Genomic DNA, 18,544 nt, shown 5'->3' on the forward strand with positions numbered 1-18,544 from the left:
CCTCATTCATCCGGATCCGTTGCCAACTGTGGCCTGTAGGCGTGGCTAAAAAGAAAAAACTTGATATATTGGTTTTTGGAAAACAGGGAAGGAGTGATCGGATTGAGCTGACATTTTGAGGATAAGCTCTCAGGCACTAGGAAAGCTTATCCTCTAAATTTTAGCCTGATCGGACAACGTTAAAGGGGGGCTGTGGTGGGAAAAATTAACATGGGCTCTTATAGGAAAGCGAGGTTTTTCGTAGATTTAAATTCGGGGGATAATTTTTTCGGTCTGAAAATCTCCCACTCCCTAACAGGGCGAATTCCGCTTCGAATGAGTCCTCATTCACCCGGATCCGTTGCCAACTGTGGCCTGTAGGCGTGTCAGATAAAAAAAAACAATTTGATGAACATTAAGTGGCTATATTTGGTTTTTTGAAAACAGAGAAGGAGTGATCGGATTGAGCTGAAATTTTAAGGATAAGCTCCAATGCCCTAGAAAAGCTTATCCTCTAAATTTCAGCCCGATCGGACAACCGTCAAAGGGGGGCTTTGGTGGGAGGGCCGAAACTTCCGGCCCACTTTCCCCCATGAAGATAAAGTCGGAGGGGGGGTGAAATTTTGCTCGTTTCTTATTTTGAGCATGGGCTACAAAATGTAATCACCACCGCCTCTCTGTGATTACTAGGACCGGAAATCATTTAACATTGTGGTGGGTCGCCTCTTTAAAGAGGCACAAGTGTGCCTCCTTGATCCTTGAGATTGCGAACGAGTTCCGTCAGCTCGAAGACACAGAAATATCTGGGGGGATTGGTTTGAGCAAAAGGGGTGAGGTTTTGAGGAAACAAATTGGCATTATAATAGATTTAGAGGGGTTTACTCTCATGTCTAACCCCGCCGCGTCACCTGCCATATCACTGAGAATACTCATAGGGTTACTTACTCAGATTCGGTTGCAGGTTTCAACAACCGTTAGGTTATCCTCAAATTTTCATCTCTCGGGAAATTGCTTAGCCATGCTATATATCATGACAAAAAAAGGAGGGGACTTAGGAGAGTACCTTGGGGTACTCCATTGTGTACAGGGAGGGGACTGGAATAACGATTCTGATATTTGACTACCTGTGATCTATTTGATAAAAAGGAGGCAACCAATTTAACCACCAAATAATTAATATTGAAATCCGTTACAAGTTTCTCAACTAAATTATTGTGGTTAACAAGGTCAAATGCTTTTTTAAGGTCAGTGGAAATTAAATTTAGCCAGCAATTAGGTTTATCGAGAATTTACCCAATTGAGTCAATAAGAAAAACAAGGTAATGGGAAGTGGGGGTGGATTTGATGTTCCCGAATTGTCTCAGGTCAGTAAGAGGTAGGATTTTCTCCTTTAGCCAATCTGCGAGAAATCCTTCATATAGCTTAGAGAAAATAGGAGTGAGTGAAATAGAACGAGCAACTTGAAAACCAGGTTTTCCTTCTTTCTTTTTCAAGGGGGTTGTGAAACCCTGTTTTCAAATTTGTGGATATTGGCCAGACTCAACAATCTCATTGAAAATAACAGACAAGGGCTTTGAGAGAAAGTCACTGAAAGCACTAATAAGAGAAAACAGGATATCTATAGGGCAGACACTTGTTTTTCATATTTTCCCAATTTTTTTTTTATCTCAGACGGAGATATGGAGGGGAAACCAGGTGGGAGAACATCAGCAGGTAATTGATAAGACATTGATGGAAAGCCCTGGAAGATGGAAGCAAGGAACTTGTTAAGATTATTAGCTGTAATTTCTGGGGATTCAGGTTGGTTGAAGTCAAGCTGGTCTAGACTCCTACCACACAAATTTTTACCTCTAAATATCTATTTTTTGGTTTATTGTTAAACAATTCTTTGAACTTATTCTTGTAGTAGGATCGGACAGATTGACGTTTTTCCTTTTTAATCGCTTTTCTTAGATTATTAGCTTCATCTAGTTTACCATTTCTGAAAAGATTCAATTTTTTCCTCATGAGCGATTTTATGGGTTGGTTAATGAATGGTTTGTCACTGGAGCACTTTTTCAATCTTTTTTTCCGGGAAAGAAACTAGGAATTTATCATTTAGCTTTTTGTGAAAGGTAGTGATTTTTTCATCAAGATTGTGGAAATTATGAATATCAGACCAATTCTCAGTACTCAGCCACGTTCCAAAAGAAAGAAGGCCAGCATTTTGAAGCGAGCAGAAAGAGCCTTAAGTTACTGAGAATGTATGCTTAAAATTAAAAAAGGAGGGAAATAGGATAATTCCCACCTAAGGGGGAAGGCAAAGCTGAGGGGGGACTGTAATAATTGTTCAGATTAGTTAGAATAACATCTAGAGAGGTATTTCCCCTAGTTGTTGGTATTTTAACTATTTGCTTAACTTTTAGAGAGGAGCAAATTGAATTCATCTTAAGTTCATTGGGGTCACCAACCAGAAAAAGTCCAGCATTTGGGTACTTAGAGATAACAAAATCAGCACTGATCTGCTACTGCTGGAGAGAAATGCGTCTTGCAGAAATATTTTGGTTTGGCGAGTAATAGAATACAGCTATTGCAATATTTTAGGGACGGGGGAGTACTTTGGGTCTAATACTTAGCCAAAGGATTTTATCGTACTTAGATAAATTAGGGAAAAGTTTTTGGGAAAAGATTAGAAGAATAATTTTTGGGAAAAGATTGCATTTAGTGAAAAAACATGACACCACCTCCTTTTTTCCCAAGTTAGTGATCCAAAGGACCAAGCTTAATAAATTCTGAATAATTTGACAAACGACGAGAACTTTGGTCATGAGAATGTACTTCTGTAAAAGCTATAACGTCCATTTGATTTGAATCTGATAGCACCTTGAGTTCTCTAACTTTGTCGAAATTAATACTTTCGGCGTTAGTGATTAATAACTGGATATTCAAAACGACTGGGAAAACTTAACTATCGTTGAGTTTCATTGATTCTTGGGATTGGTTTTGAATTTGGGCTCTAGGAAGATGCTGATAATTTTTGGGGCGGAGTATTTATTGAGGGATAATTTTTGCTTGTATGAACTCTCAGACCAGTGTCCCATTGGTAGGGTACTTATGGGTCAGATTTACTTTGGCAAATGACGGGTGGAGACCCGAGCCAGTCAACAACATTTTGGGTGCATGGAGACGATTGGGTATGCAAGGGGGCTTGTGACTGAAGAGATATGAGTAAAAGGGGATTGTGGGAGGTTTTGTATGCAGTAATGTGTGAGACGGTGAATTCATTGGTCGTGAGTAAATTTCTGGGTTGGAGGGATGTTTCGAGGAGAGGATACATGGGACATGTTGCTTTGTATCGGATAGGGAGGTATGTAACGAGGGGTATTTAATAAGGGAGGAATGGTATCGGTAGCGCTGCCTAAACAATGGGGTTTTTCAGTGAGGAATCTGACTGGTAACAGCTGGGACGGCCCAAGTTTGTACACTTGGCTTTTGTTTGCAGATTGATTTTTTTTTTTTTGCAAAAGGGAAGAGGGGACATAAAAATACAGGTTATCACACTTCACTTATCTTGGTTCTATTATATCATCGGATGGCTGCATCAACCTTAAAGTTGCTGCCCACGCGACCAAGGCCTCTGCCGTCTTTACTAGATTGAGTCATATTTGGAAGAAGCCAATGATCAAATGAGCCACCAAAATGAAGATCCTTGGATGGTCACTCTATTCACTCCTGCTATACAGAGCTGAAACTTCGCCCACAACTGCAGCTCTACAGCGCCGTCTCAATACTATTCAATCTAAGTGGCTTCAAATAATTGAGGGAATTAGATGGACTGACTTTGTCAGCAACAACCACCTACGTAGTATGACTTTCCAGTCACCCTTGTCACACCTGGTTTCCGAGGGGTCTTTTCGTTGGTTTCTACATATTTTATGATTGCCCTCCGGCTGGGATTCTTTACGAATATGAACCAACTAGTCGTGGCTGCAAGCGTCCATGAGAAAGACCCTAGTTCCAGTGGAGTGTTAGTATTGGGAATATCCTGGAACAACCTTGAATTTCGCTATCTGATACAGAGGCCCTTGCTGCAGACCGCCCCACGTGGAGAAGGCTAAGGACGCTCTCAACAACAACTCGACACAAGGATTAAGTAAGTAAGTAAGTAACATTTTGTTCAACGTAGTCAAAAGGTCCAGAAATAATGCCTTTGAGGATGACAACCCCTCCCCCACAGCCCTCAGGGCAAAGGTTGTAAGCTATGCCCTGGGAGCACATAAGGTTTTTACAGAAAGCCTTGTCGTAGAAACTTCAAAATGGGATCATTCAATAAGAAATTGAGAGGGCTATTACCCTGTTTAATAGTCAAAAGTGATCAAAGGGTGAATGCCCTCCCCCCACGGCCATCATTTCCCCAAATATTTCCGATCAACATTTTGATCTATCTCTTTTTTTGACGTATTTAATAGGTCTGGAAATGATGTCTTTGAGGATGACAATCCCCCCCCCTCTGTCCCACAGCCCTCAGGATAAGGGTTGTAAATTATTTCCTTGGGGCATATAAGGTTTTTATAGAAAGTGTTGTCGTAGAAACTTCAAAAAGGGCTCATTCGATTGAAAATTGAGATGACTAGTGCCCTTTTTATTAGTCGAAAGCTATCAGAGGGCTAATTAACCCCCCCCCCCCACACAAACACACACACCCATCATTTCCCTAATCACGTCCAATTAAAATTTTGAGTAAGCTATTTTGTTCAACGTATTTGAAAGGTCCAGAAATTATGTCCTTGAGGATAGAAATCCCCCCGGATCTTTTTAAGAGTCAAAGTGATCAGAGGGGAGTTATCCCTCCCCCCCCCCCCACACACACACGGACATCGTATTGTCCCGATATGTATTTAATAGAAATTATGAAATAGCCATTTTATTCAAAATAGTCTAAATATCATATAACAAGGCTATTGGGGTTGAAACAAACCCTAAAGTCTGGGGGCAAGGGCTGTAAATTATGCCCAGGGGTATTTAAGGTTTTTATGGAAGGGATTGTTGTATAAACCTTAAAGGAGACTCATTTCAAAGTTAAAATTTCTAGTTCCCTTGTAAGACTCAAAAGTGATGAAGGGCAGCTAGTCCCCCCTCCCCTTCCAGACTACCCCTATTCTCCAAACGAATCTGATTAAAATTTTGAGATAGCGATCTTGCTCAAAATTGTCCAAAGAATATATAGCAATGCCTCTAGGGTTGACATAATCCCCCAGTGCCTTGGGGATAGGGTTTTAAGTCATGCTCTGGGGTCATATAAGGTTTTTATGAAATGGGCGGTCGTACAAACTTCAGATGGAATTTGATTTGATATGCTGATTTGAATGGTGCCCTTTTTATGAGTCAAAGTGATTTGAGAGCAACCGGTTTCCCCCCCCCCCCCTCCCCTCATGCTCATCATTTCCCTTAACACCTCCAATCAAAATTTGGAGATAACAATTTTGTTCATCATAGCTGAAGGTTTTGGAAAATTAGGTCTTTGAGGAAGATACCCCCCCCCCCTCCATAGTTTGCGCCTTATTGAAAAAAAAACAATAACAAAAAAATAATGAACACGGATTGTCGATTCAATCGACATGTACTGATATGTATTCCTTAAAGTTTTGATATTTTTTTATTTATGAAAGTAAGAAAAGTGGAAACATTTCAAACGTATTTTGTTTCCAGTAAATCGCAAATTTTGTTCTGGTCTTGAGGAATCATGGTGGTTATTAGCCCTACTCATGTTAATTGTGGCTCCTTTTGAGTTTGATTCGGCTAATTATTGTAATTTCGGTTGGTTTTGAGTTTCACTTATTTATTGATAGTGATTTGTGGTAGTTTTACGCTTGGAAGATTATTTGACTTAATTTTTGCTCATTCTTGGAATAGAGCTCTTTACTTTTCTTTGAAAAACTTGTTTTGTGGAAAAAGCTAGCTTTTAAAAATTTATTCCTGTTCGTTTTTTATTGGCGTAGTCTTTTTCCTGGAAAAAATTATATCTTGTCGGTTTTCTATAGGAATACATAGCATGGGTTGCTGTTTTTATGTTGGAGAAACTTTTTCAGCAATTTTGAATCCTGACACAAACAATATTTTTTAATTTTATAATTTTTGAAGTTGAGCTGAAAAATGAAACTTAAAATCATTCCTAAAAGATTCTATCTATGCTCTCTGACAACCTGGATACTACTCTTACACTCTTTTTGTTTATTTAAATTGTAATAGCAGATGTAGTAATCATACTATCCCCAAAAGTTTCAACTTAATACCCCTACACATTCTCGATATATTGCTGATTTTTCTTATTGGTAACCATAAACACAATGCCTTTTGATTTATTTCACAGCTACATTTAGTTTTAAAACATAAGGGACCGATTGCACAATTGGGGGGGGGGAGTTAACACGCCTAATAACCCTAGGGACATAGTTACTGGACAGCCCTACTAGTCTGAGCAGTTTAACTGTCTCACTATTTTGACTTGATGCGTTTGGATTAAGAATGATCATCATAAGAGAAGGGCTGCTTGCCCTCCAATCTGTTGTTGCTGATAAAAAAGGCACCATAACTTTTAATTTTGAATTGAATGAGCTCCTTTAAAAGTTTCAATGATATATTTTGCTATTAAAGAGTGGTGCTGCCTATTATATTCCTTATATGCCCAATTTGAAAACCTGAATGCATAAATTCCATCCTAATACCCTTACCGTCATTATTTACATTAATTGTAATGGCAGCATTAAAATATACATATAGTGCCTTCTGGCTAGTTCAAAATCCCCCATAACTTTTGTGCTTCAGACATTGCATTGTCACCTTTTTGAAAGTCGACATGCTCAAGGTTTTTTGTTATTTAGTTCAACATCCGCCTAAATATTTCTTAAAAGCTTCACCCCAATACCTTAGCTCGTGCAGTAGCAATAGTTGTACCAGCATTAGTAGCAGTATGTCCATAAGACCTTTGGTTTCTTCAACATGCCTTTCAACACTCGCTGAACGTTTTATTGTCCAAACCTTGCACAAATAGCCAAATTCTCTCAAAACTGTTTATTTGTCAGACAAAAGAATGAAAAAGGGCTGGTAGCTATCATGGTGTACATACTACTACTACTACTACTACTAACAATTCACCGCAGCACCAAGCCGCCTGAGGCCAACACAGCCACGCACGCTCCTCCTCCACCCCGGTCTATTCATAGCCTCCTTTTTTACACCCGCCCACGACGTTCCAATTTCCTTTAAATCTTTCTTTATGACGTCCTCTCACCCCAAATGGGACCAACCTGCCTTCTGTTTTGTCCTAGACTGCTGGCCGAAAAGAACAATCTTCAACACTCTGTCATCAATCATCCGCACAAAATGCCCTAACCACCTCAACCTTTCTTTCATTATAGACCTAGAGAGCGGTCTTGAACCACATTTCTCGTATAGCCTATTGTTTGAAATGCAGTCAGTCAGCTGGATACCCAAAACAATCCTTAAGCAATTTCTCTGGAAAACATCTAGCAAATCTTCATCCGCTTTTCGGAGCTTCCATGCTTCAGAGTCGTATTTGACCACTGTCATCACTTTAGCTTCTAATATTCTATTCTTGGTTTGCAGACTTATCTTCCTATTCTTCCAGACTTTTTTTAACTGTGAAAAAACACCCTGAGCCTTGGCTATTCTATTTTTAACATCTTCACTGCTCCCACCATCTTTACTAATAATACTACCAAGGTAAGTGAAACTGCCCACCTGATCAATCTTTTCATTACCCAACATACAGTACATACAGTACATACAGTGTACATACAGTTAAAGCAAATTATGAGAAAGTTGGAAAGTGGAAGAGAATTAGTCTAAAACAGCCACCCTACAATGTAGCAGCAATTCTCTGTTTATTTTTGGGATTAGAGCAAAACTAATATCACAGCTTCATTAGGCATGCAACTGCCAGGCTTCCAATCAATATTATTCTCCCTGAAAATCAAATGGTGCTTTTTAATTGTTGTAGTATAGTGATCAATGAGTATCAGACACGCAGTTGGGTATGCTATTTTATAATAATATTAATAGCAATGGAGTGTAAAACTCCATCCATATTGTAAGTAAGCTATAGTAAGGTATATACAGTATACTTCAGACTTTGAATACTATAATCCACTAGCAGATTAGAGTACATATTATACAGTGCTTTAGATAAAATGGTACATATAAAATTATGGAGGATGATAATTATGGCTAGTATATGGCTTGCCACTGCATTAGCTTACATTATTAATTGTAATTCAGAAAATTATTGGTATTTCTAACTCCAAGCTATACCAAGTTACATTTGTTATTTTTCTACAAATTTCGCGCATAAAAATACTTTTTGCTCAAAGTAAAGCTGTCAAAACACAAGTTGTGCTGCTAAAGTGTAATTCTGCTACTGGCAGCTTTGGAACTTTTTGTACACCTACTCTTGATCCATTTAGATTGTTTTGCAGGCCAGAAAATCCCAGGATACCAATTTTCCAAAATATTTTTGACAGGCCCCGATTCTTGCTGCCGCTTATAATACTTGTTGTTATTTATATTCTAACCTTATATTTTTTTCCGTTTTCAATTTTGACTTGTAATTGTCGTTTTTGCAAGTATTCTAACTGTAGATTGCTTTGTTCTTCATGGTCTAGGTTATTCATTTGTCTTCTAGGTATGATGAAACTGAATAAAATAGCTTTTGCCAAAAGACCCATAATACGTTGTATTTTATACTTATCTATCGCTCTTTTGTAATTTTGCCGGCATTAAAAAACACTAAAAATAATAAGACCACTACTGAGATAAATATGATGTATGATTTAAAAATGTGCTCATAAATATGATGTCACTCACGTGAATCTTTTATCATAAAAAACACAAAATAAATAACATAACAATATTTATAAATCTCTAATCTGGAAAAACATAAATGAGGGGGTCACTGGCACATATCTTCCTTGGAGTATTGGTCCTCGGGTCCTTAGCGATGTTGTCAAGCAGCACTAGAGGGTCGATAAGTCAAAAATGACAAATAATCTTGTGATTTCTTTACCACTTTGGTAAATATAGCAGGAACTGTCAATAGGCACTGTTTAGGCACTGTCAATATCTATGCACTCTGTCTTAGGTTACAGCTGTCACTGCAACCATAGTACATAGAAAATCTATTAGATAAGGATATTTTTTGTTGTTTTTTACATCAGTATATTGTTTTCAAGTGTAATCAAAGAGTTATGGTAAAAAGGTGAAATTGGTTTCATAATAATATTGGCATAAATGCTGAAACAATATTTTGATAAAAAAAAAGCGTAGTTGAAGGCAAATTTAGACCTTGTCATAAGTGGGTCCCTGAAAGATTGTCCTCCTTAGTTAACCTAAACAATTGATTAATTTCTCAGAATCCTTTTAGACAAATGTGGTTACATTTTAGTGGATTTTAAAAAAACTAAACAATTATCTTTCTGGAAATACTTTTAAATTTCTTGAGTTTCACTAGCTTTGAATTTTAAATTCCTTTAGAAGGTAATTACTTAATTTTTAATAGTTTTTTAATTGGTAAATAAAATGCTGATACATAATATCGCTTTTGATCTAATTTTGTATTTAGTGTAAGATTCTTGAAGCCCTAAAAGTAAGAACAGCTAGATATACCCTTTTGGAAAAACATAAGTGCACATGCATAATTGGCGTACGTTTTGTAGTATTTTAGGCAATAAAACAACGAATGAAGTTTTCATTACAGGAGTTAAAACTAATTTCCTAACCTAATTGTTTTTGGATTAAAAAATTTAATAAATGAATACGGCAAACAGAATAAGCTAAAAGCTGTATTTTCCTTTTTTACCGTGAAAGTTTATTGTAAATTAAAATCAATAACTGGACTTTAAAAACAGTTACTTCAAAAAGGTAAGTTTTTGAATTTTTGTACCCTTTTGACTGCTGAAGGAGTTGAATCTGTGCTTGTAATTGTATTAAGATAAGATATGCTTCGCAGTGGTTAAAAGTCATTATTAATCATCAATCATTATATGTGTCGTATTTTAGGACTCTCCCGACTAAAATCTGTGTCATATCCAAGTGTTGATGATAGTATAATACTTCTCATAATTTGCATTAACTCCGTTCTCCAAAATCTTTCATGGACTTGCCGCAAATTCTGAAAATGGCTGATCTCATCACATTTTCTTCGGATTTTTTCATTAAAAACGGTAATTTTAGACATTTATATTTTTTGTTACAGCATAAGAGAAAAGCTCTTTTACTTTAGAAAATAATCGTCCCTTTTTTTCTCCTTTCTCATTAAGTGATCCTAACAAAAATGAATGTAACTTTTTATGTTTTTGGATCTAACGATTAAGAGCTGTAGGGTGATAAAAGTGGCTTATTTGTGCCACAAAACTTATTTAAATTCACATTATTAGCTTTTATTTTTAATTTTGGTGTGTCAAGTAATCATTCCGTAGAGAAGTTTTGTGTCAATCTTTTCTCTGTGCAGGTATGATGAGCAATATATTACCAGGAAAGCAGGGGTAGTCCTGGAACTTCAGATTGGAATATCATAGGCAGCGCGCTAGCACTGCCTAAGTAAAGAACGATGTGGCCACAATGTGTTTTTTTTTTTAGTCAGGCCCTTCGTATCGAAGGAGTTGTCTTAGAAACTTCGAAAAGAGCTCATTCGATTGGAAATTAGTGTGGCTAGTGTTCTTTTTAATAGTCGCAAGTGATTGGAGGGCACCTAGCCCTCACCCACGCCCATCATTTCCCCAAACACATTCAATCAAAATTTTGAGATAGCCGTTTTGTTCAGTGTTGTTGATTTCCAGATAGAAAATATGTTTTTGAGGAGGAAACTCCCCAACAACCCTCGGGACAATGGTTTTAAGTTATGCCCTGAGGGCATATAAGAACAATGTTGGCACAATGTACTATGTATTATTTGTACAATGTACGATGTAGAGCAGGGGTAGTTGATTTCCAGATAGAAAACATGTTTTTGAGGAGGACACCTCCCCAAAACCCTCAGGGTAAGGGTTTTAAGTTATGCCCTGGGGGCAAATAAGGTTTCATAGAAGGCGTTGTCGTAGGAACTTCAAAACCTGCTCATTCGATTGGAAATTCGAAGGTCTAGTACCCTTTTTAATAGTCGAAAGTGATTGGAGGGCAACTAGCCCCTCCCACGACCATCATTCCTTCAAACACATCCAATCAAAATTTTGAGATAGCCATTTTGTTCAGCGTAGTTGATTTCCTGATAGAAAATATGTTTTTGAGGAGGACACCTCCCCAAAACCCTCAGGGCAAGGGTTTTAAGTTATGCCCTGGGGGCATATAAGGTTTCATAGAAGGCGTTGTCGTAGAAACTTCAAAACATGCTCATTCGATTGGAAATTCGAAGGGCTAGTACCCTTTTTAATAGTAGAAAGTGATTGGAGAGGAAGTAGACCCCCCCACTCCCATCATTCCCTCAAACACATCCAATCAAAATTTTGAGAGAGCCATTTTGTTCAGCGTAGTTGATTTCCTGATAGAAAATATGTTTTTGAGGACACTTCCCCACAACCCTCAGGGAAAGGGTTTTAAGTTATGCCCTGGGGGCATATAAGGTTTTATAGAAGGCGTTGTCGTAGAAACTTCAAAAAGGACTCATTTGATTGGAAATTGGAGTGGCTATTGTCTTTTTTGAGAATCGAAAGTGATTGGAGGGCAACTAGCCCCCCCATCCTACTTCCATCATTCCCCCAAACAGATCCAATCAAAATTTTGAGATAGCCATTTTGTTCAGCGTAGTTGATTTCCAGACAGAAAATATATTTTTAAGAGGACGCTCCCCCACAGCCTTCGGGGTAAGGGTTTTAAGTTATGCTCTGAGGGCATATAAGAAGGATGTTGGCACAATGTATTATGTATTATTTGTTTCTTTTAGAGAAGGGCACTTCACATGGAAGGGGTCGTCGTAGAAACTTCAAAGGGGGCTCATTCGATTAGAAATTGAGAGTTCTAGTGCCCTTTTTAATTGTCGAGTGATTGGAGGGCACCTAGCCCCCCCCCCCCCTCTAAGCCCATCATTCCCCCAAACACATTCAATCAAAATTTTGAGATAGCCATTATGTTCAGCGTAGTTGATTTCCCGATAGAAAATATCTTTGTGAGAAGTACACTCCCCCACAACCCTTAGGGCAAGGGTTTTAAGTTATGCCCTGGGGGAATATAAAGTTTTTATAGAAGGTGTTGTCGTAGAAATTTCAAAACAGGCTCATTCGATTGGAAATCCGATTGGCTAGTACCCTTTTTAATAGTCGAAAGTGATTCGAGGGAAACTAGCCCCCCACGCCCATTATTCCGCCAAACACATCCAATCAAAATTTTGGGATAGGCATTTTGTTCAGCGTAGTTGATTTCCAGATAGAAAATATGTTTTTGGGGAGGACACTTCCCCACAGCCCTCAGGGCAAGGGTTGTAAGTTTTGCCCTGGGGCATATAAAGTTTTTATTGAAAGCGTTGTCGTAGAAAGTTCAAAAGGGCTCATTCAATTGGAAATTGAAAGGGCTAGTGCCTTTTCAATAGTTGAAAGTGATATGATAGCGACTAATGTCCCTCTCACGCCCACCATTTTTCAAAACACATCCATTCAAAATTTTGCAGGCCAAACTATAAAGTCTTAAAAAACGAAAAGATTTGAAGTATTATTTTCTTTTCCCCTGAAAAGGCTACTTCAATATAAAACGAACAGAAATTAATTTTAAAAACTTTTTCCACAAAATAAGTTTTTCAAAGAAAAGTAAAGAACTCCATTAAACAAAAAATTTGCAAAAATAAAATCAAATAATATACCAAACGTGAAACTACCACAAATCAGCATCGATAAATAAATGAAATCCAAAACGAAGAGAAACTACAATAATTAACCGAATCAAACTCAAAACGACCAGAAATTAACATAAGTTGGGCGCAAAAGCCCTATGCCTTCCCAAGGCTAGAACAAGATTTGCACTTTACTGAAAAAATACAAAGGAATGTGCATTGTCAGTTTAATATACATATACTGATATTTACTAATCAAAATGTTTCCTAAATGCTGAGGGCGGTGTCACTATGTGCGACCAAAATATCTGGAATTTGTTTTATTGCTTTTCATTGTCAATTAAAATGATTTATCCCTATTTAAATAGCTATTTGTAAGACCAGAGGAAAACATGACTTCCGTCGTTTTTTTTATCCAAAGCTTTGTTGCTACCCAAAAAATTCTAACTTCAACATATGATGTTCATTCTTTTAGCTCTCTCTCTCTTTTTGTTACAATAATTCCTGATATCTACGGTAATATTTCCTCTCCTTCAATTATCGTTTGATTTACTCTAAGGTATACTTCTTGATATTTCTAGGTTTCATTTTCGCACTTTCGTTGAATTAGAATAACTAATCTTAAAAACTAATATAAGTATCACCAGGAGGGAGAGAAGAGGGATCGAATATAAAATTAGTTGTTAAAACCTATTGAAAAATATACTGTTTTTTTCTGTTTTTAACTCTGTAGGTTTTCAAAACATTTTGAAAGATATGTATTTGTTTTTAGTTTTTAGAGTTTTGATTTTTCCTGTTATTTGGTTAACTCTGTTGACTTTTAAACTTTTAGGTCACTTTTCACGACACGTGTCTGGAATGTACTTATAGGGAAATACATCACTAGTTGTTTCAAAGAATTCATCCACAGGTAGTTTCTTAATTTCATGTGCATTAGAATCTGAAGGAAAAGGCTTAGAATATCAGAAAACAGGTTTGAAAAGTCAGCCTCAAAGTAAAAAGTATAAAAAATAACTCATGAAAAGAAAAAGACACATAAATGTGATGTATGTGATAAAACCTTTTTTCGCATGCAGCTTTTGAACCGGCACATAAGAGTGCATGCGGGAGAAAAACCGTTTAAATGTGACGTTTGTGATAACACCTTTTCTCAAGCATCACATTTGAACCGACACCAAAGAGTACATACGGGTGAAAAGCCGTTTAACTGTAATGTTTGTGATTTCGAGCATCATATTTGAACCTGCACCAAAGAGTGCATACGAATGAGAAATCGTTTAAGTGTGACGTTTTTGATAAAACCTTTTCTTTAGCACAAAATTTGAACAGCCATAAAAGAGAGCATACGGGTGAAAAACCGTTGAAGTGTGATGTTTGCGACCAAATCTTTTCTCAAGCATCAAATTTGAAGACCCATAAGAGAGTGCATACGGGTGAGAACCCATTTAAGTGTGCCGTTTGTGATAAAACCTTTTCTCAAGCATCAAATTTGAACACCCATAAAAGAATGCATACGGGTGAGAAGCCGTTTAAGTGTGACGTTTTCTTATAAAACCTTTTCTCAAGCATCACATTTGAACCGGCACCAAAGAGTGCATATGGGTGAGAAACTGTTTAAATATGACGTCTGTGATAAAACCTTTTCTCGGGAATCACTTTTGAACACCCATCAAAAAGTGCACACGTTTGAGAAGCCGTTTAAGTTTGATGTTTGTGGTAAAACCTTTTCTCGAGTATCAAGTTTGAACACCAATAAAAGAGTTACGCGAGAAGTATGTACGCGAGAAGTGTTTTTGTAAGTTTGCAATTTGAATACATATCAAAGACTGCGTACAGGTGAGAAACCTTACATATGACATGTGTGTAGAAACACTTTTATGATTTTAGCAATTTTACTGGCATTAAAGAGTGCATACAGGAGTTTAGGAAAATTGTTGTAACCTCAGTGGTTTCTGGTTACTATTCTCACAACCAATTAGTACATCAAATTAGTTTTTTTGATGTTTTTGTATGTTTTTAATTTCTTTAGAAATTTTAGTTTCTTTAGTAATGCAAATTTGCTTCACTGAACATCGATGTACTATAGTTAGTGCATCGAACTAATTTTTTCAATGTTTTTTTATATGTTTAGTTTCTTTAGCAATTTTAGTTTCTTCAGTAGTACAAATTTTCTTGATTGTTACCAGTTTGATATATGTAAGAAATGTGTGTTTCCATCAATGTTTTTGAATGAGCTCCAAAGATTTCTTAGAGGTGAGAAACTATTTAAAAAAGGGTTTATGCAAGAAATGCTTGCCGTGGCTGGACTATTTGAACACGCCCACCTGTATGCACGCTCATGCATACAGGTGACAACATTTAAATGTGACTTGTGCAAAAGGGTATATTCATTTAAGTCAGCTCTGAATTAGCATGTAACAACCTATTCTAGAAAAAGCCTCTCAGTGTATAGAGTACAACAAGACCTTTGGAAGAACATTGATTTTATTTAAAATTGAAAACTTGATGAAGAATTAAAGCTATTCTACGTTGGCTAATTTTCATATTTAAATTAGCGCTTTGGATAATTAAATAGTCTTTTTGTGTTTTTTTTTAGCATGTTAAGCTTGAGTTTTCATCCAATGACCAATGTGGAACCACACAAGCTGAAAAAGGCAAATCCCTATTTTCCAAAAAAAAATCCTCTTAAATTGATAATCTTAAAAGAAACAGAAGTTTATATTGTCCAAAACTAAAATGCATAATAATTAGGATTATTAAGAAACCAAAAACCTACACAAGAAAGTAAGATATAATTAGTCGTCAATTGTTTAATTTAGTTCCACAAAAAATTAAAATTACCAAGGCTAAAGAAACCGGAACAATGGATCATTTGACAATAACAAGTTTGTGCTTCATGTGTCTCTTATTCTTCTTTATAAATGATACTTACTGAATTACTCTGATTTCGATTAAAAGAAGAAAAAAAAACCTAAGAGAAATTTCAGCCCAGGTGCACCCCTTTATTTATGGTATTATTTGGCATTATGTATCTTTGGGTCAAGAGACCCAACCACACAAAGAAACTGAAAAGCATTGTTGTGTCCGTATATAATCTTCAAAAAGACCCAAAAACTTTGTTTTTGAATTGCCGGCAAATTCAATTTTTTCAATTATACCTGAGAAATTTTTTGTCTATTGGAAAGTAAAAACAAATGATTATCTACCATTCAACATTTCAATGTGTTCTGATATTAACCTGTGTTAAAAATTTTACTTTTTGAATTAGTTTAAAATTTTCAGAATTCATGAATTATGATTTTGTTTGCTTGCCTAAGTAGACCACAAGATTTATTTGAAAAGGAGGGGGCCTGAAAATGATTAAAATTACGTTAACTCACAGCCCTTGACCTAGGTAACTGGAATTTTGAAAAAAACTGAAAGACTTGTTTGTTTTTCTTACTGTAAAGTTGCCCCTACTAACAGGGCTAATAAATTTGGTAGCGTGTTACAAACTGAGGCTTGGGTAAGAAATCGGTACTAACAATTCAGTGACAACTGATTTTTATTACAAAAGAAGATAAAAAGAAGAATATTCTAATTTTGATTATTATGAATACTTCTCAACCTCTTCTAGGTCTAAGGTCTAATGATCTACTTGTTTAATCCACCAATGTTTACCGAAAAGAAAAAGATTAAGTTAATTCTAGGCTATCGCATGTTTCTACTTAAAAAAGTTATACTTGAATAGCTAGTCAAGGCTTGAGTTCTGGTTTATCAAAATTCTTCAGTTCAAGTCATTTTTGAGCAAAACTAAGAATAACCGTACTTGATTTTAATTCAATTTTCATCAACCCAAACCAAGAGATCCTCTGATTATTTCTTGAAAAGGGTCGTGTATTCCTTTGAGCTTTATTAAGGTTTAACTTTAGCAGGGAAAACTCTTAATTGAAAATATCTGGACATAAAGGTTTGAAAATTCTTAAGTCGACAATACTGTTCCCTTTTTCCTAACCTATCTGTATAAACATTAAGGCCACCTTTGTATAAACATGCAGTATGGGTTTAACGAAAAAAAAGAATGATTAAAAAGGGAACGATGTTCCTCTCCGTATAATCGTCTGAAGATTGCAAAAAAGGGGGGGGGGAAGTAATGTTCCTGTCCGATAATTCCAATTTTTGGATATAAGGTCTTTATAAAGTCAACCTAAGTTCCAAGAAACTCTAGGCTGAAAAAGGGAAGCACAAATGGCTCTCCTAGCGTTCTCTTCTTGGTTAAGGTTCCTTCCCTCTTTGAACCCTCAGTTATTCAAAGCTTATTTTAACCTTTTAACCTTATTTAACCTTAAAAACCTTAAAAACTTAGCTTATTTTAACCTTAAAATGCTGTTTTGTCCAAATGGCTCAAGCCTTGTCTAAGTGGAAATAATACTGAACTATAAACCCAAAATCACCAACTTTATAGCAAATGTAGATTTCAGCACTAGTTGTTATTATTTTCTCCCATATACGTATTAAAGTTATCTCAAAATGACAGACATCTTTAGAGGTTTTCTTCTTATTTTAATTTTATCTTCAAACTTTTGTCTCCAAGGGGAATTCAGACAGACAGTGGTAGCCTATCGTAATTACAAAGTAAAAACACTTACTCCTTGTTTGATCCAAAATAGACTACCCTCTTTTCCGTCCCCGAATCCCTATTTTACGTTTTGTCTTATTTTGTTCTTCTTTTCTCTCATTGGCCAGAGACCAGTTTTGATGTAATCCTAATAATAGTTCTTTGTTCAAAAGGTTAGTTTCCGCTTTCTCTATTAAAAACCCTGTTTTGTCATGTGATACAACTCGCGTAATTTTCTTGTCGTTGACCCCTGGTTTAAAACAGTGGTCCGGCATTTGCATTTTATGGCCCCAAATGGATCAAGGATATTCTTATTCAAATGTAATGTTGTTTGTTTTCCTTACACAAAGAAAATTAATACTTTGTTACCTTTATAATTACTCAAAAGTCATACTTTGCTATTTTTACAATTTAGTCAGGTTATGATGGCTTTCAAATTCTTTGCTCCATTCGTTTTTTATACCAGCTATGGAGAGGTTGCCTTTTAGGCTAATTATCAATATGTTCAAAGGTGTCATTTCCTTTGTAATCTGTCCCCTATACATACTGTTTATCTTTAACATATCTGCAGTTAGAGAACATTCTTCTGGCAATTTCACTATTGAGGTGCCTTTTATATATGTGAATTTACTGTTTTTTTTCTGTTTTGCATTCGAAATGTATTCTTATTTCTTCTTTGAAAGGAGATTTGATTATATACTTTTCCCTTCCAATTCTTTGGATTAGGATTTTATTTTCCTTTATAATATTGGTTTGACACTCTTTATTAATTAATGTATTATTTTCAATATAGTTTGATAAACTACAGGAGTTCATTTGTGTGCTTCTAATAATAAATTGGTGGTTGCACAATAGTGGTATACTCTTTAAATTACATCCTTTTTCTATATTGTCATCTTCTAAAAAATATCTCGTTTGATCTTTACTCAACCTACAAAATTTGAACTCGTTTTCTATTTGAAAGAGATACGAAATGTTTGACACTGGGAACGGAATGCTGAACATTTCGAACATTCTGAACCCATGTTGTTTATTTGATATGGAGAAATCACAAATAACCAACAATTTCAATTGTTGTGTCGCCACATTACAGCTAGTCGATTTATAAAGCTCCAGTAAGCCGTAACGCCTATAATTTACCGATACTCTATAACCTA

At 36.2% G+C, this 18,544-nt stretch overlaps 1 protein-coding gene and 1 pseudogene across 1 annotated transcript in view; both read left to right on the forward strand.

The window, feature by feature from the left end:
- LOC148948156 (uncharacterized) overlaps positions 1–18,544 on the forward strand; it is a 165,059-nt gene that overhangs the window by 11,096 nt on the left and 135,419 nt on the right. The gene's annotated exons all lie outside the window — the stretch shown is intronic.
- LOC148948157 (uncharacterized) lies at positions 13,773–16,459 on the forward strand (annotated as a pseudogene).

The sequence above is a fragment of the Artemia sp. Qi Xiang Cuo genome, chromosome 10 (genome assembly GCF_049724085.1).
Source record: "Artemia sp. Qi Xiang Cuo chromosome 10, ASM4972408v1, whole genome shotgun sequence".
NCBI lineage: Eukaryota > Metazoa > Arthropoda > Branchiopoda > Anostraca > Artemiidae > Artemia > Artemia sp. Qi Xiang Cuo.